The sequence below is a fragment of the Lygodium microphyllum genome, chromosome 8, assembly GCF_053477565.2.
Source record: "Lygodium microphyllum isolate KBCC chromosome 8, Lygodium_microphyllum_v1.1.10, whole genome shotgun sequence".
Classification (NCBI taxonomy): domain Eukaryota; kingdom Viridiplantae; phylum Streptophyta; class Polypodiopsida; order Schizaeales; family Lygodiaceae; genus Lygodium; species Lygodium microphyllum.
In genome coordinates this window covers 19,839,783-19,857,368 of record NC_141142.1, presented here as the reverse complement: position 1 = coordinate 19,857,368, position 17,586 = coordinate 19,839,783, and positions in this window count along the sequence as shown.

The window sequence follows — 17,586 nt, the reverse complement described above, 5'->3', positions numbered from 1 at the left end:
AATCACTGCATATGAGGAATTATCTTGCACAAAGTGTTACTCTTCCTGTACATCACCAATCGTCACTTTTACATTAGGACATGCAGCATAGAGCTTCCATGAAGAATTATTTGCAGCCCTCATTCGCCAACCATGATCAGTGTCTACAAGCCATGCACCATTTTCATACAATCCCCGCTTAATGACATCTATCTCAGAACCATGGTCAAGTAAAGCAACACAAGGAGTTTCACGTTCCCCTATTTTCACTACCATTTTAGTGGTAGCCCTAGCCCAATGATTTCTTGTGTAGTGACTTCGAGAAATAAATCCTAGAGTCTCTTCTCCATATTGTTGCATTTGCCTTACTCCACCATGCATATTGCTACAAGACAATGCATTTTCAGCCACTTTCTTCTCTTTTCCACATGTTATCCATTGATTAGTAGCATCTTGCATAGATAATCCTGTACTTACTTCATGCTCATATTCAGCCCGAATACCCAACAAACTAGTTTCCTCTTCAAATTGTAGCAATGCACTAGTGGTATCACCAAGAAATTGACACTTCCTTTTAATTATGTCAATGATCTCATCATAAAATTCTTGCTTGGCAATGTCAAGCACCTCTCCCAAGGTAAATTCCACCCGATTGTTTAAGATCCATTCTTCAAGAACCTTCTTAAGATCTATGGCTGTCTCAATGTCAGATTGTAACTTATATCTTGGTTGCTTGCCCTTCTTTTTTCCCTCTTGTTTGTTATCATGTTTTTGCTCCTGACTGACCTCTTCCATAACATGCTCGAGAGGTGGCTGATTTGCAGCTTTAGGCTGATCCACACTTCTTCTTGTTATTCTTTTAGATGTCCCTACAATATCTTCATCTCTTTTTCGTTTTTCTTCCACAAGTACATCCGTTTTTTTTACCTTTTGCTAAATATGCATACACTAAATATGCATCTACCAGTGATTCCCAACCAGTTATGCCACGAATGTCTTGCCCTGCATGAGACATTTCACTATCAGTGACCTTTCTCTTTTGAGCTATATGTAAAGCATGTGTCTATCTTTCAGCCTTTAGAACAACCATCACTTGGCCATGCATTCTATCCAACTATAGACCAAAAGTAGAAGCATGTATTGTTGCATAAGCATTTCGGACAGCCAAGTCTTCCAACAACTTCTGCATACCTCCCTTTCCAAAATTCAAAGCAAGAGGCAATCCCGTTTCTTGTATATGGATCTTTCCATCTTTCCAAAAGATAAGGTGTCGTGCCAAGGCCTCCTAATAGGCAGCACAATCCTTTTTCTCGTGCTACAAACTGTCACACCACATACATCTTTTTCTAGGCTTAGGGGGACTGCTGCCCGTCCTCTTTCCTCTTGTTCTTTTTCGTCCAATTTTGCAACCTTCAATTGAAGATCCCGCATGCCTTTGACCAATTCATCTAAGAGATCTTCCCTAACAGAGGGAACAATAGCAGGTACAACCATAGGGTTAGCCGCAAAAGAAGGTGGCTTACGGGATACATCAACTGCCTTGCCCGTAACAGTGGGCAAGCTAAATACATGCAATCTTTCTCTTCTTCTGTGCTTCTTCACAAGTGTAGTAAGAGCTTCCTTGACATGTCTCCACTCTATTTTCAAACCTGTCTCTGTAGTATGATCCTCCAGCAAATCATCAAGCTTCTCTTAAAGCTCAGGATTAGCTGCCTATAGAAACAATTCAATTTTCTAACTTGCAAGAGCTTGCTGTTCTGCAAGATCCAACTGCTCAAATCAGCTTTCAAATTCTCTTAACAATTTTGTAGCAACAAGACCCTTACTGGGTTGTAAAACCCACTCTTGAAAAGTCTTGCCTGTAACCAAACTGGTGTTCTCAATGTAAAATTCTTCCCTGAGTGTCTTCTTGAAGGCTACCCAGTCAGTATCTTGCAAGTATAATTTAGTAATTATATGTATTTAACATTTACCAAATTATATGTATTTGAAAGATTTAATAAAATTTTTGCAATCTACTTTATATTAAACCCCAATTTCTCATGAACACTATCACTGACTCATTAAAAGCAAAATTCTCCAACCTCAAAGTGCTCTCACTGCTTTTTATTGCATTCATTTCAGAATCATGGATCTATGCAACGTGACTGTACACGTGGCGGTGGGAAGGCGAAAGGCGGGCCGAGACCAGGTGGCAGGAATCGTCGGTTGAAGCATGCCAACATGGATCAAGCAATATCAAAGCGAAAAAGGAAACAGCACAAATACAAAAAACTCCCCTTCAGATGCGATACCTCACGGTCCACGCATCACACGTACAATCAGCCTCATTCTGTGGAAGCATACTTTGAGGTCGGTCCTGATAAATTGGATGGCTATTTTTGCCTCGTGAAAAAACAGTAACTACACCTCTCTCTCTCTCTCTCTCTCTCTCTCTCTCTCTCTCTCTCTCTCTCTCTCTCTCTCTCAAAATTGGCCAACTCTACAATGTTTCCCTTTGCCAAAACCAACTGGGTGGGACCGTATTAAAGGTCTCTTGAGGAGTGTACTATGTCCCCTTGGAGAGGTGAGCAAGTCACGTCCCTGATTGATGAAGGTGGACTCCGCCTGGAGTCTCTCTCACTGCCACTATCCTGAAGAGGATTCAGGACGGTCAACCTTGGGCCATCTTGATTACTAGAGCTGGTTGTCTAATGCCTTGGTAGCTGGCAAGATTTAGCCAAATGTTAGATAGTTTGATGTACTCTTTGCTCCCCCCAACATCTCATGCAACATTCCAAGGTTACCCAACAATTGGTGATGGCTTGGAAAGCCCAATGCAACTCTTTTCTCTGGGGAGGCACAATTAATGAAAGGGAGGATGCTTCCCTAGCCATTAATATTTTGGCTTTGTTTGCATGCATACGAGGAGGAATTTGTTCCTACTTGTCAAATGGCTAAATTCAGCCTCAAGACTCAATGTGAAATTAAGGAGATTTCTACTGAATAGAAAGGACATGTAGTGCCCTCAAGAGGTCTTTTCTACAATTAAGGAGGGGTGGCCTACATCCCCACATATGAATAGTCTCTTGTTCCTAGGATACTTGGTCAACTCCCATGACAAATCATTGCATACTACTAGAGGCAGATCGAATTTTGGAGCTAAATACTAGATGACTTTTTGGAACCATGGAATCTTGGCGAAGTGATGAGTTGGGAGGAGGTTTTAAAACTTAGAAGAAGCAACTCAAGAAGGCATGGAGGGCCACACCATCCTTTAAAATCAATGCCTTGCTGTGGAAAGCCACAGCTAATAAGCTTGCCACTCGAGATAGAATTTCCAAATTCCTGGATGTATCTCCGTTGTGTGTTTTCTATAAGAAGAAGGAGGAGTTCGTGTCAAACATGTCTTTTGGGACTGCCAAGAGGTCCAAGCTCTATGGAGGAAGTTCAAGAAAACTTTGGAGAAATCTCACTTGTATCATTTGGTGGGGTGGAAACAAGTTCTAATTAGGGAATCAAGGTAACCTCAATGAGGTTTCAGAGAAAATTTGGAATATTTTAATTGCTAAACTTTATATTGGCTTTTTCTCTACTTTGTTGAAAAGTGTGAGGTGTGTATCCAAGCTTAAAAAAGCTGTAAAAGAGTGTACTTGGCATAGCCATCAATGAAGCAAGTCTCTTTCATGTTAGCATGATTGCCTACTTGTTCTTCTTCTTTCCTCCATAATTTACTCTTCCACTCTTGCTCAACCATGTTTTCTAACATGGTATTCGAGCCTCTTTCCTAGAGGTTGCATTAGGGGAGTTTTGAGGTCTCGAAAATGCCCTGTAAGTGATCCTAGAGAGAGAAAATATTTTAAGAAATAAAATTATTTTTTTATTTTTATTTTTTAAAATATTTTGGTAAGTAAATATATAAAAATTTGTTAATAAGTCATTGTCGAGATATTCTCGTGGTCACATCAAACCTAGAAATTTAGGCCGCCATAAAGGTGACAAAGATTGTCATAATCAAGATCTTATTCATCCTCATTAAAGTGAAAACTAATATTCAATTTGAATTTTGTTCAACGTTTGATTACTTCCCTCCATTCCCACTCTCTTCTTTCTTTCCCATCCTTACTAGTTTCTTCTTCGTTTTCCTTCTTATTTCTAATTCGCATACTTTTTCAATCCAATCTCTTAATTACATCCTTAGCTATGGATCAGCCATCCAATGATCTTTGTAGCTCTAGTAAAATGCCTCTCTATCATCTTCATATTGAGTTGGATAGTGAGTATGAACCAATAAGGAAGATAACAAAACCCGTTACCGTTACAGAGTCTACGAAACATATACTCAGGTTTGAAGGAAAGAAGAATCTTGATCTTTGGTTAGATGACAGGCTATATCCCAAAGACCCTAGCAAAAATAGCACTCTGCCTTTCTATAATAGCTCTTCATTGTTGAGGTTCATTGGTGATGGTTATAATGGGTTTCTAGGCTATACACTTAACTTGGTTGTAGAAAAGGATGTCCTCAAATTGGAGAACCATCTTTTATCAAAACATAACAAAGAGTTACTGCAGATGCTAGAAGGCTATCAACAGAGGATTCATTTGTTGGAGAAACGCATCAAGTCTTATCAACGAAAGCAAACTATTTTAGGACTTCGAAATCGACAAAAGGCTCTTAGAAATATTGAGAGACTCAGACTAGGGGGAGGTGGTTGTAGTAAAAGAATCCAAGCAGCAAGGTACATTTTTGTTCCACCTTAAAATTATAAAATATGACTTTGTTTATAATTAATTGTATTGATTTGTGATGTTGATTTTGTTTAGGTCTCTTCTTCAACCGAATGCAAGTGAAAGAGATTCTTTCAAAGTGTCTCAGTTTTATTATCATCTTCTTCCTTCAACAATTTCAAAAGATATTTTGGAGAAGAACAAATTTAAAAAGGCAAAGAAACAATGCTTGGAGTCATTTATAAAGAATCTCTCTTTGGATATTTAGTGTAGAAGACACTAGATAATATTGGTATCAATCGAGATGCTTATATACAACTTTTTTAGCTTTTATAGTCAAATATGAAGTAAGAACAAGTACGTAATTGCATACTTCCAAGGCCATTTGTGATTAGAACTATTAGACAAAGAGTGAATAACAAGGTAATGGAGATTCTGGGTGAGCCTTTCCATATCAAGGCTAGCTTCAAGGGCAAAAAAAAAGAAAGTTGTATTCAATGAATTTAACAATATTTTCCTTGACTTGCCCACCCTATAATGCTTTATGATTAGATTCTATGACTTGTCACTAGAAGAGGCACAAGGAGTGGCTAGATTTGTGGTTAAACTTGATGAAAGTGAGATTCTAAAATGTACAAAACTAGAGAGGGTCTCTATTACCTTGATGAATAGAGCACTTTCATTAGATCATTACAATCATTCAATGTCATTCAGTGTTCAATCGGAACACAACATCTGGTGGCTAGGAGCATTTGAAGTAGATACATAGGATTTTGATATATTGTATTGGGTTTTCCATCGAACACCAATACCTAATGTTATTAAGAGACAACAAGTAGGAGAAGAGCTATTTGTTGAAGGATTTGGGAACTATAAGATTGAGTGGCTCATAGCTGGTGACTTAAAGACATTTAAATGTATGTACAATGTATCAAAGGGAGCCAACTCTAGATCTCCTTGCCTATATTGCATGTCCCCAGCTAGAGAGTTGAACTCAAGCAATTAGAATAGAGCTCCCTCTAGGCACAACAAGGATCCACAGTTTAAGCCAGTCTTAGATATTCCTTTAACAAATACCCATATCTATACACTTCATGAACTTTGTAGGATAATTAAAAAGCTTGTTCATCTTTATATAGGATTTGCATGGAAGCTGAAGCCATTATCAGCTAGAATAGATGCTATAACAATGATTGAAAAAGTCTTATTTGCAATTGGTTTGCATGGTGGTAATGTTGTTATTGAACTAGATCTTCAAAAGTCTAAGGATGGCAATTGTGTCCCCAAAAAGCCATCTATTGGTGGAGTGAAGGCTAGAAGGTTCCTAGACTTTCATGGATGACTTGGTAAGATAAACTCTAGGAATGGTGGCTGAACTATTAGATACAATCAATGGAAGTGCCTACATAATGCGGTTAAGAATCATGCTGATAATGGACAAGCTTGGAATAGAAAAGCCAATGTTTGGGAAACACTAGACAAATTATTCTTTTATTGTGATAAAACAGAGTGGAATGATGATGATCTGAACGACTTCAAAAACCAATTGAACCTTTTTAAAAAGGCAATGACAGAAGCTTGGGGTAATCAACACTTCACTCACTATATGGTAAGAAGTTTACCATTTACTATGATGCCAATGGAAGAGGCATAGATGTAGTCTTATTATAGGAGTATGGAGTTATCCCATTTCAAAGTTACAAGCTTATACAAAAAGAGATGGCAATGAATGTCTATGACCAAGAAATGTTGGCTATCCTCCATACTATAAAGAAATGATACCGTTCTTTATATTACAATGAATTAAGGGTTAAAAGTGGTCATAAGTTCCTTAAGTATTTTCTCTCCCAATCAAAATCTTGGTCCCAAGTAGCATAGGTGGGTGTCTACACTATAAAACTATTATTTTGACATTACTCATAGGAGGGGAAAATATGATATAGTGGCTAATTCTCTCTCTACAATGTGGGCATGTAAAGTTTCAGTCATTATTGAGCTTCATAGTGATTGGATTGGAGAGTTGGTAGGATCCTATCAGTTGGATGAGGAATGAATGCGTGCATTTTAGAAATTGCATTAAGGGATCATGGAGGAAAACTCTCGTTTTCAATTTATAAATAGCCTCATTTGGTTCAATGACAAGATTATCATCCCTTATACTTCTTATTTCAAACAAAAGATCATGGAGCAGATGCATTATTCACCCATAAAGCTAGACACTTACGTGTTTTTAAGTCCTATGAGAAGATTTCCAAGAGCTTTCACTAGAAGAGCTTATGAAAGGATGTGAAAGATTATGTTTCTAGATGTGTGCCATCTCAGCAAATTAAGGACAACACTCAAGCTAGGTGGCTTGTTGCAGCCCTTACCTACCCCGAAAGGCAAGTGGACTCAAATAACCATGGATTTTGTTACTAGCTTGGCTATAATCAAGAAGGAATGGAATAGTATCTATGTGGTTATGGATGGAATAGTAGCTTGCCCATTTTATCCCTACCAAGACTCACTTTATTGCATCATAAGTTACCAATTAGTTTATGGAGTATATCTTTAAATTGCATGGATTATTTCTAGTTGTTATTCATGATAGAAACATCAAATTTATGAGCAATTTTCGGCATGTGATGTTCAGCTCAATGGTGACCAAGTTAGCTCCATCTATAGAATACCATCCTCATATTGGGAGGTAGACAAAAAAAGTTCGTAAGTGGTTGGAAACTTATCTTAGACATTTCTATCATGATATGCATTATGTGTGGTACTACCCATTCCGACATTGGTGTTTCTCTCTTTGAGGCCTTGTATGGTTATAAAATGCTACTTCCTATAGTCTTATTTAGTGAGAAGATTAATCTTCAAGGGAAATAAGAATTGAATTGTATATAGGACCTTCTTCAATAGTGCAAGTTAAATCTCAAGAAAACCCAAGAGCATATGAAGTTGTATGTTGATAAAAAAGGCACCCCAAGGAGTTTCAAAAAGGAGAGTTAGCATTGCTAAAAGTGCTTAATCTCGATACTCTACTTTGAAGAATGGCTCAAACGATAAGATTTCATATATTTTTTCTGGACTATATATGATTCTCAAGCATAGGAGAATTGGCTTATCATTTGGAACCTATAGATAAAGAGGGCAATGTACAATATATCCTTGAGAAAGTCATAGGGTAGTGAAAATAAAATCTTTAATCATTGAATACTTGATCAAATGGAAGGGTTTAATATTGGAGGAAGTTTCTTAGATGCCTACATCGATATTGGAGGAGTTTCCCTATCTTCAAGATGCTCTTTTTGTTGAGAGCTAGTTATAGTTGGCCCTATTTTGCTACAAATAGCTTGTAGGAAACCTTCTATTTTTAAACAAATGAAATTTTTTTAAAAGAGCTTCATTTTGATTCATAGTACTCCTCGTTAGGACTAGCCTATGAAAAGTTATTTTAGACTTTGTTCAATAGGATTTGTATTAAACTAGAAGATGCCTATTGGTTGCATTCATCTTTTTAAAAAGATTGTAGCCAAGACTTAATTTTGAAGACATCTAGATGTTGTACATTAAAGAGGTTCATTCTTCAATCTTCAATTCAGCCAAATTCTTGAGATTCTTCAAAAAAAAAAATCACTCTAGCCATTATAATAAGCCCCTATTTCTTTTAAAGGGCAAAAACCTTTGGGTGGGGATGGAATGTAAAGGACTAGAAACATGTAATAATTTGGAAAAAATAAAATACTAGCCACACTGGCTAGGTATAAGTTGTAACAGACTTCCATTTTTTAAATCATTCAATAATAACTAAGGTAATCTCTTTCATCTCACCTTCTCTTGGCAATTGTCATGGCTTCTCTCTCTTTTTCTCTCCATTTCTAGTCTTTCTCTCTACTTTGCAATATTCTCTCTTCTTTTTGTCTCCTCATAGTTCCCTTCCTGACACCAATTTTCTTTGTAAAAAGGGAAAGCTGCATAATAGGGTTTACATACAATTTTATAGATTTATGAGAAAGTGTCGCTTGTTGTAAATCATGCTCTTTTCACTTACACTACAAGATATAGGCCTTATACCGACGTTAAAAGCAATGAAAATGTAAATAACAAAATTTACCCCCATCATTGCAAAAAGCATCATTATTGGCGACGCCATAGAATAGTCGATATTAGCGTCGGTATTGGCATCAGTATCAGCATCGCAAATAATGATGAACATAACGAACATAATGATGGTTTGCGATGAACATAATGACACGAAAAGTAAATTTGCGATGCTAATAGCGATGGTAATAGGAAAAAAGAAAATTTTGTGGATATAGCACTGTGTGCTTTATTTGAGCCATACAAAATAGTTTCTACTCTGTGTACAATGCTCGTGCAAACAAAAACAAAGTATATTGAAATCATAACACTGATACATGAAATAAATACATGATCGCATAATAAGCGATTGCTACAATCATGACAAGATATCACTAATACATAGAAAATGTCTACACAGATCAGGCGACCAAAAAATAAAGGTGTGTGAGCTCCAGGGATCCAAGGGCAAGCTACATATCCTCACCATCCGAAAGCTCGTCTTGCCACAAAGGAGCATCGAACGAACTCTGCAAAAAAAAAAAACAACAACACATCAATCCACCATACAATAATGCATTCTAATTAAACATGGTAACTATGGACAAGAAAGATGAGTGACTTACAGGGCCGCCGCATCTATACAATCGGTCAATGAAGTGAGACCATGCCTCTCTACATATTGAGTCTCAAGGTCGGTCGAATCGCAATTTGTAATGGAGTGCTGCAAAGAAAACAAAATGCTAACGGTTAGAAATATGGTTGTCAGTACAAAGGATATTGCAAAAAAATAAACAAGCAAAACAAAAGAAAAACTTAGAAAGTCCTCCAAATATGTCCTGTGGCCGCCACTCCCTGCCTCGCGCTGCTGACTCTAACGTCCTGGAGAATCTGTAGCCTCATCCCTCACTCGGCGCTAGTCATCCATGTCTAACCACTTGGGCTTTGCAGCCCCACTCTTGATTGCCTTGCGTGCGTTGGATCGTCTGTGTGACATATATACACGCATGCAATCCATCATCCAGCCTGTAGAAAATCTATCTACTGAGGCTGGAACCGGAAACTCCTCATGCAAGGATGCTATTATGTAGTCCTTGCTCTCCTCCGGTATGTTTTTCCAATGATCTAAGACGTTGTGTCGAAAAACTTGTTGGCACAACTCTCTCATGCGAGCCATCACCCTCCTCCCCTCATCATTCATGATGATGGCTCTTGACCTATCATCAACTAGATATGCATATCCCCTTGGGTTATGCCTAAGATCGGTCCTCTCCCATCTGCGTCCATGCTCCTGGGCATATCCAGGAGACCCCTGTGCATCCGCTGTACCAACCGGGGTAATATCTGTTGGAGTGGCACCCATAGGGGTACCACCTGCAGAAGGCTGAGCAAAAGCGGGAGTAATTGGAGTAGATGTCCCCACAGGTGTGACAAATCCTGGAGGTGATGCAACTCCAGCTAAATGACGAGACGGAGACACCGTGTCCGTGCCTCCCCAGCATCCACCCGAGCCTGAGCCATGCTCCCTAGAACCGCCACGAGAGCAAGGAGTCACACCTGTATCCCGTGTCGACCGTCGGCTCACTGTCTTCGTATCTTTGCAGCATCCCCCTGACCTTGAAGCACTCCCTCCCTCTGGCCCAAGTCTGGAGCGTGGAGCTCGTCTGCTCGAAGCTGGAGCATCTGATTGCACTGAAGTAGATCTAGCAGAGCGGCTTGATAAAGATCAAGACAACTCCTGGTCTGCCATGTCTCTGAATCTCACGATCTGGTCTGAAGACATGCGCGTGAAAATATCCTATAACTCCTCATCGCTCATCCCTCGACTCATCCTGAAAATGTCACCTGCACAGATTAAAAATGATGTTAGAATAATCAATTTAAATCATAGAAAGTAGAGTAATATAAATACTTTTAAAAAAATCTCACTTAAAATGCATCTCTTATGTACCCTTATAAGTGATTGGTCAACGAATTGAGTAAGTGGATGCTCCAAGTATGAAGTATCCTATGGTCCCATGTGAATCTCCTGACACAACTCCGCATACACTGGAAGGTCGATAGACATGTCACCACTAAAGGATGAGTCCATCTTGTTCTCAAAGAATTCTTGGACTCTTGTATTTCCATCATTGTTAGCCGATGCTGGCTCCAAGCTTTCAGTGGCCTCCACCCCTTACAATAACGACCCCTCTATTTGCATATTGTCTTCATATATGCTCGGAACATCGCTTTGATCATATACTCTCGCACTTCGGGAAGTTGAAGGTATAATATACCACCATCAAGGTTGTCGGGGGTTTGGATAGAAGATTACCTGTTCACAAACATGTACAAGAGAGTTTAAACTATTGTGACATGTACTATGTCGTAATACAATTAACAAACAAATGAGTCCATGCAATTGTTCACAATGGGCCGACAACACAAAGATGTCGCACAAATCAGTCCATTTTTTTTTGGAATCTATTTCGAGAAATCCAGATGGACCTCGTCGAACTATTGCTCTAGCTCCTCTAAGTACCACTTTGAACCACTGCACATCGAATAGTATCATGGAGAAGCTACGGTAATCTACCGTAACAATACTTTGTAAGTTTCCAAAATACTCCATCTCATCTATAATCATGTTTGGATCCGTTTCTCGTCACCGTCTCTCTTGCTCGAACCTTGCCATGATACTACAGTCCATTGTGGAGCGCATTTTATCAATATGCTCCACGTGAAAATGCCATACGCGCGACCACGCTACACTATATATTTTGTACTGTGCATTGAAACACTCAAATTAGATGTCACATATAAAATATAGATACGACAAATCCTAAACACCTCATCACCTTTGGACTACATCCCCTCAAGAATTCCCACTCCTCCATTAAGACCTCTGTCCCTTTGCAAGACGTTGCGGTCAAAGCTCCATGCAACCATTGCGTTGACATGAACCGCAGCATCTCCTCCATGCCCTCGGGATATCGAATCAGTCGATGACGCGTACTACATTGGAATTCAGATCGCGCTTCCTCTCCATCTTGCCTAGCGATCTGGTACTTGGCGAGCCACGTCCCCATAGAGGCATGGTGCAACATACAAAAGCGATTCACCTTCTCCTCCATTGAGGCATCCATTCTTTTTTCGACCCCATTTCCAACCACCACATCTCCAGTAGTCTATCATCGTCCTTTAGCGACCATAGCATTTTGTTCTATGGATCCAATGGACCGAGCTCATTGCAATGGAAGCAACGGAGATTGCGGCCACTACCTTGGGTAGGAACGATATTATTGACAGTGTTGATCCTAGCTTTCTTCCTTTGTCTCGGATTTTGGCCCTGTACTCTCTTCGCCTGGGACCTATACACTCCTTTGTTCTGATCCTTGTAAGACCAAGTCTTGTTATTTCTTGACCTAGTCTGCACCTCCTGTATTATGGGTGCAACTCGAATGAGCGTGTCCTGAAGATCTGCATCAGTTTGGATGGTCCTTCCCTTACCATCGAATTCAGGTGGTTTGATCTGCTTGAGAATGAACTTCTTTTCTTGGATTACGACTGTACCTGGTGTAGGGGTTGGACTAGGAATCTGCACTTGAGGTTGTGCTTGGAAATAATATTCTTTATGTTTAAAACTTGCTAGACCTTTCTCACATTACATTAACATGTCCAGTTTAGCTTTTAGTCAAGTGACCTAATCACTTAACTCCATACCAACACTTACAGCCAAGATAGTCATTGATAAAAAAAAGTCTATTTTATTCATATGGGCTAGCCCTTTCGAGTACAATTATTTTTGGGAAGATGAAACAAGCTGATACATTAATTCAAGGAGAATAAGATTGTGTTACATTCAGCTACGGGAACTGAATAATAGTATGGATTGGGGTCATGGATTTTCATGAATCGATAGTTCATAGGAAGATTAGGGTATCCTTTCCTTTGATACTTACCCATTCTTTTCATAACGTCCCAACACCTTGATTCTGTCGGCAAGGATAACTCGAGTCACTTCCTCGTACACATATGTGTTTTGCTTGACCTTTCAACCGTCGACATGTAGGGTTGCGTTTGCGTGAGCCTCAACAAAGATGAATAGCTTCACGATATTTAAGTCCTCCATCCACTTGATTCTCTTCAAGTTGGTTGGAAGATATGCAAGTCGGTGGGTAGCTATGTAATAAATTCCTGAATCACCCGTCCATCTCCATTCCACGTACAGGGGTGAAGGATTGTAGATGCGGTCTAGGATATTCATCATATCTAGCCTTCGACGATAATCCAAGGCACGCATCGCAGTCATAAACATGACCTGGAACACCAAGAATTTGTTCCATGCTTCGTGGCTCCACAGGCCAGCATTGATAAGTAAGTAAGAAAATGTTCTTAACAACAACATTTTCTCTACTTCACCTCTTTAAGTTTCCTTATAAATATTAGATCCTCATTGGTTTGCTCTAATACCAACTGTAACGTGTCCACTTGTAGGACACGTCTTGGCAGCCCATATCGGGAATAGAGTCCAGAAAGTGCCACCCGGCACTCCCACGGAATGTCACGGGGTTTGGGATCTAGGTCTTCCCGAGTCTGCCACGAAGCGAAAACATTCCGGCCATTCCCACTCAGGAACGACCTGAATCATGGTTTCCCTAATGGTCAAGTACCTCAGAGATAACTAGCGTCGACCCCAGGTGAAGTACATTATGCAGAAACATCATGATCGAAGCAGATTCACACTGCACTTGGTTCAAGGAGAATGGAAAATGAGAGGGATCCGAAGCTCGGCCTCTCTACCCGTAAGGCATAGTCCCATTCCGTTCCCCTAAAACAGTATAAATTGGGACTTTAGCTTTCTAGATTCTAGGTCATCGTTACCTTGCTATCAGATTCCTTTGAGAAAAGTTCTTGGCCAACTGGGACCACGCTTCCGTAGGACGGCCCATGGCCGCATCCACCACACTTTCCTCAGGGTTGCTTTAGCTATCTAATTACCTATCACATTTAGTTTGATAAGCAAAAATAGCTTCCTTAATTAGCCAATTTATCACCGATTCCTCACGTAACTTAAGCACTGACATAGAAAAACAACGTCAAACAAGTTCCTTTTCAACAATTGATCTTATTTATCAGTCTTTGGAATACATCATATAATCCAGCCCGAAGGCTATTCCATAATCCGCCCGAAGGCAATCCATAATCTGCTCGAAGGCATTTTCAGCAATCCTCAGGGATCGCTATTCCAAGTTTCCGCCCGTAGACTAGTATGCAGGCCTTGAGATCCAATCTTGAGTCACATTGGCCTCTTGTGCAGGGTTCGGAGGCAAGGGATTTATGGCCAGAGCCCCCCCTGGCACCCAAGCGTCCTCCTTCTCCAAGTAGCACCCATGGAGAGACCTCTCGTAGTGGGTTCGGTCCACGTACCTGGCATGGCTAACAACCCCCCTGCTAAGGGTTAGGCAGACAGTCGGGGGTAACTGATGCTGGCTCTCCCTCCAGGCCTTCAACCTGAAGCAATAATTAGTTTTCCAACTTTAGTTCATTGAGCAAAGAAGTACAAACAGTGCTCCTAATTGTACAAACACAATCAATCCAGTAATCGTTTGTTTGGCTAACTGCTAAGGTGTGAATTCCTTCTCTCCGAATGCATTCCAGCATTCGACCCGGGATCAATTGCAACTTGGCAAGATCCCCAAGGGTTTCATAAGCAAGATGCTTGTTTACCCTTTTATCCTTGGGTTAGGGTTTATACCCTGCTAACTCAACTAACAAATACCTTAGGTTTCCTCACATTAAGGTCAGTAATTCCTGGACAACCTTGTTTTCCTATCTTGATTGGTCAATTTCTTGCTAGACGATACACAACTTCCCTAACTTGGCAAATCAGCCTCAAGGAAGGGTGATGTAGCAGGATGACTACTCATCCTCTTGCAGATTAGACTTGTGCGTAGAACTCACTAACCTTGTTCTAAGGAGTGGAAATTCTATTTTGTGATTTAGCACAAAATCATGCGATGCTGCAACTTGTTGCATACGTGTCGCACCTACTTGTGGGATCATTTTTCCCATCACACGGTATTACTTGGTCAAGAATGCCTTTGGGTCAAGATGTAGGATTTGGGAGTCCTCTTGAGCCAACCCAACCCTAACCCTACTAGGCCGATAATGTTTGGCCCTAGGGTTTCTAAATTTAGATGGAAGTCTAGTATTTGGCCAATTTATCCTTAGGGTAAGAACCCTAGATCGTTCTTGCATGGGCGTCTAACTAACCCTGACATTCCATGAATGTGGGTAGGACCTTTGGGATTGAAAGTGTTGACTTAGCATCCAAGTGCGATACTAGTCACAATTTTTAATGTAACTAAACCCTACCTAGCACTTTGAGGTGTTCGTCGTACTAACTATGTATGCTTTTATGAATCCCATGGGGGTTATGCCATTATAAGTGATTTACCTAAATCGATCTACTTGTCTTGCAACAAGAGGCGATATTTTCTTAGAGATGCTAATATTTGTCCTAAAAGATGTAAATAATTGCAAGATATAACATTCCATGCAAATATGCGATTCACAAACTTTTTCCTTCTATGCAACTATAAAATGTACAATGACCATTTCTTTTCCTTGCCTAAACTATAATGATTGACAATTTAGGGCTAACTCATATGAACCTTACATTGATTTACATCAAGAACTATGCCCATAAACCTTCGTTTAATGCATTGAATTCAAGCTTTAAATATGAAAATGCATTCTTTCCTAAATACAATCTTTGATGGAAAGACCCCATGCATGGACGAATACCATGAGGCCATTATTGATTTAATTCATCCTTCGACACTTAGCCCAACCTAGGATGTAATTATCACCGCATGCAATTTGCAAGGTACATAAATCCCTTTCATGCAATGCAACTACTTGGACAACATCTAATGGACATCAACGATTATCTCATACGAATCACAACTAGGAAATTATTACCTAAATGCATTATGTGCTGTTCTTTTTGGTGGGGCAAACAAGGATGCATTTAGACAAATCCATCTTTTACTTATGCAATATGCATTTAGGATTGCAACTTGGAAGTGCAAGCAATTTCAAATGCACATCATGTAACTAAATCTTGTAAATTGGCGAGCAATTAAAATTTCCAAATGTGATTAAACTTGCCTACGAGAATTGGACATGCCTAGTGCATTCTTTTCATGCGGAATCAATTTTTAAGAACATGGGCATCGAGGTTCGAGGTGTTGTCCACATGAGAACTCGGAGTAGAAGCTCCTACGTGTGCGCCTCACATCTTTAGCTTCGAAGCCATTTATGCATTGTCTTTTGTTGCAGCAACTCCCCCTTGGATTACTCGCGTGTCCTGAAGTCTCACAGTCCACGATCTCCCTCTCCCGTGCAAGACACGGTCCTTGGAGACTTGGGTTTAAAATCCCGGGAAAGGCACCGGAGAAATAGGGCTTATGGAAGCTTAAAATTAGAAGCTTCCAAAGAAGCTTCTAAGCTTCTGTCTTCTGACAGAAAATGTGGAGAGAAGATGATAATTGGGGAATGATGAGGATGGAGGGAAAGATGATGACAATGATGATTATGACAGTGATGGTGGTGAGGCAGCACCGGCAGCGTGGCGCAGTAGGCATCGATATGGCCACGGTGGTGGCAGCGGCATGGCGTGAAGGCGGCGATGGCAGGTAGCACGACAGCTTCTTTCTCTCTTTTCCCTCCTCAAGATTTAAGGGGGGGGGGGGGGGGGGGTCATATAGGAAAAGGGAGGGGGAGATAGCCACACATAGCCACACATGTGGCTCTACATGTCTCCTCCCTCCCCCATGCACTCCACCACTCTAGCTTTTTCCACATTCATACTCCGTCTCCCTGCCATGCATCGGCTGAGGGGAGGGGTTAATAAAGAAATTTGCAAAAATTTAACCATTATCCATTTGCCTTTTCCCGTGAAGGGTGTTCATGTGTGGGCTTGTAGTTTCAAGCCATGGTCTTCCATACACGACACGTAGCTAGAATTTATGAATGGGCGTGGAGTAAGCATTTAGCCACCAATCATTTTACAACGTGGGAGATTACTTTGGGTTGCATTTTTGCATGGGGTGTGCCTAGTTTAGGGTCGATTAATATTTCAGGCGAAAATATTACAATCATTGTGAGTTGTTCAATGTAAGTGATAGACGATGTGAGGCATTTGTTGAGTACGTTTGTATAGTAGACGGTCATAAAGTACAAAATAGGATTTAAACCACTTTATAAGAAATTTTAACATAATTAACTAATGTTATTGAAAGAATAAAAAACATCAAGTAGATTCTCTCATTGATATTGGTGGTGTTTAGAAACACCAAGGTAACTACATAAATCACTTTAAATTTCTAACAAGCATATATTTCATAGCCATGCAAAAGCCTTTAATGTAAGGGATATATTTATTATGAAATTCAAAATAGGTCCATACAGAGTGAGTGCCTTCTTGTTACATCATGTATATTGGGAAAATACAAATTTTGTAGATTTTGTATAAAACATTTAGCTGCACTACCATTTATGAAATGTTTGTGATATCCTAACTCATGAGCAAGTTGCATGGCTTCCATATCGTTCAAAGTTGAGACTAAAGGAGTCTGCTTCAACATGGATAATTGTGAGCTGTTCAATGTAAGACACGGATGACGTGAGGCATTTGTTGAGGATTGTTTGTATAATAGATGGTCTCTTGAAGCAAGAAGTAATTGAAGGTTAAACATATATACCATCTTTATCAATCATGGTCTCGTACGATGCTGATAATGAAGATGAAATACCATCATTCTCTGATCTAGTCCATTCATCAATGAC